Raw genomic sequence first — 2,774 nt, forward strand, 5'->3', positions numbered from 1 at the left:
GGGAACTTTATGGAGGATATGATCACAAGGGATATCTACATACTGATTAATGATTTTATGAAACATAACCAAAATCGAATCATCTCTTCGTCTCTCCAATGATTGCCAATCAAGTTGATTTAGCATAGCTGTAACACTGGAATATCGAGAATAATCACTAAATACAAATCTGGCAGCCTTCCTTTGAATCATCTCAATTTGGTGAATGTTAGTATGTAAGTGGGGTGACCAGATGACTGCAGCATATTCACAGATGGGGCGGATGTATGTCTGGTAAAATTTAATTTTAACATCTTGTGTGCACTGACCAAAGTTCCTTCAAAAAAATTTCAGTTGTGATCATGTCATTAGAATCTAATGACATATAGTCACACTGTTTTTGAAGGTAAATTATTTCTTCCTTGTAAGGATAACATGTTATTGCTTCCTCTGATATACACTCCAGATATTTAATTCTGGTCCTATATACACTGTATGTATAATATAACTAACTGTGAAATAGCTATTAGGATGTCACAAAATTAAATTAGGTGACTCATAATGGCTATCATATATGCAATACAGCACAAGACACTAGCACAGCTCCATGATATTTATAGCCAGATATGAATTAGTTTTGTCCTTGAGATGGATCATATAAGCATACACGAAGGTGGGAAAGTAGTATAATAAATGTATGTTATAAGATAACTAGTTAAAGGACTCACAGGTATATACAAAATGTATATAACATCCATTATATGTTGATCTGATGTATATGAAGACAGAAACTTCACACAAATAAACAGTCTTATGTACATAATCATCACCATAATAGTTATACTGTGAAACTGAATAGCTATTAGCTAATAGATTGATGCAATTGAAATGATCTGGCATTACTATTATTGTAAACGTCTATTTGTATTCCATTAGTTTACTGTTTATTTCACTGTGTACATATGAATGAATTATCTTGTCAATGAAAAAAAGCCTTTCCTAACTAGTAAACTGTACATGATAGCTAGCTTCAATCTTCCAGTTAATGTTGTACAAAAAACAGGTGTTTAAAGAATAATGGATAATGACTCATGCACCTACTTACTATTCCCATTGAATAGTTGCCAGATCCCTAATCTGAACTATACAACTAACACTAACTGGTCTGGACAATTGTGTAAGTGGAACTCTCTTCCTATACAGTAGTATTTTTGAGGTTCATTCCATTGATCAATATAAAGAGATTCTTTGACAACCAACTTGAGTAGAAAAAATGGAATTATGTGATTATAGTTAGATGTGTAGGAATTGCAGGCTTTGCCTTACGTATACCTTCCAGTATTATATATTAATGGACATTTAAGATAGAATTAAATAAACAGCTAACAAAAATTCCCTACAGTCACTGTGGTCAAATCTTATTGCCTTATATTTTATGCATCAGTGATCATAAATAGATTATAAGTAGAGCTGTTTAGAAACTGCTGTATATTTACTATAAAAGTTGCAGGTTAGCCTTCAGTTTTAAAGACAACAGAACTTGATTTAAAAGAATTCTATTTGCAATGCTTCTTAAAGTTTCAATTCTACTGGCTGTTGCAATTGGCTTTACAAAAGGAGCTACCAAAGTGGATACTGCTTTACTGACCAATTTGCTGGAGGAAATTTACAATGTAACTAAACAATACAAAAGCGTTTTATTAACACTGGTAAGCTGGTGTCAGTAGTGATTGGTATAGTGTTATTTGTCAAAGCTGCATTGTGAACTATGATGATCAGTCTGCATTATATGTGCACATGCACGTATATTATTGTATGATTTTTGCTATACAGAAACCAGAGGAAATTTCAACAGTGTGTAGCGATCAGTCTTTGGATACTCACCTTAATGAGATGGTTCAAAATTTTAGTGCAGCATGTCAAAACTTTACCAGTGTAATGGCAATCAAGCACCATTTGCAATACTTCCTGTTCAGTGGGACAGACACACTGAAAATACCCCTGCAAAATGTAACTGATTTGTTGAAATTATTGCAGACACAAAGCAAACTGTTTCAAAAGGTTGAGGTAAGTATGCAATTATGTTTATAAATTCTGATGGCTTCAGTATGTGTCCATTTTAGGATATGCTATCAAAGCGACAGTGTATACAGTTTAGTGCGAAGCAATACAGGATATTGTATAGGAAACACTACTGTAAGCAGTCTGAAATATTTGTTAAAATGGCGAAGTGTTGGGTAGTGGTTGATAATTTACAGACTGTATGTAGACGCTATGCTAAAAGCCCAGCAGAATGTACAGATATGACATCATGATGATATGATGATACATGATAATATAATATGCTACTATTATATTCCCTCCATGCACCGTCATCAAGAATGGCAGATACATCAATTATATATTATATTATATTATAGAAATTTGTTGATAGACTTCTTTTTTCATGCATACAATAGCTAGACCTTTGTGTACATGCATACGTTTGTATGACATTCATTATTATCATCATATACATATACTATTGGAATATCACGGTAATAATACCACTGATTGCTGACAATATATTATGGGGTCTGTGTCTTTGCACAGTCTGCAGTAATTAACCATCAGCTACAGGTGGATTTTAATTTTATCGTATGTAGTACATAATGTAGTTATGGATGTATGGACGTTAGTCCATGTGAAGCCTCATGAGGACAAGCATCAATAACTAAAATAGGAGTTTGGTTTAATTTGTTTGTTATTAATAAGAATCTGCTGGACTATATGGTATGAAACATAGTACTGTAAAT

At 33.0% G+C, this 2,774-nt stretch overlaps 1 long non-coding RNA gene across 1 annotated transcript; it reads left to right on the plus strand.

The window, feature by feature from the left end:
- The first annotated feature begins 489 nt into the window (after positions 1-489).
- LOC136250555 (uncharacterized) lies at positions 490-2,492 on the plus strand. Its single transcript, XR_010698570.1, has 3 exons — positions 490-1,688; positions 1,813-2,046; positions 2,103-2,492. It is a non-coding gene; the product is annotated as an uncharacterized lncRNA (long non-coding RNA).
- Positions 2,493-2,774: the final 282 nt, after the last annotated feature.

Source organism: Dysidea avara, chromosome 3, assembly GCF_963678975.1.
Source record: "Dysidea avara chromosome 3, odDysAvar1.4, whole genome shotgun sequence".
NCBI classification, from domain to species: domain Eukaryota; kingdom Metazoa; phylum Porifera; class Demospongiae; order Dictyoceratida; family Dysideidae; genus Dysidea; species Dysidea avara.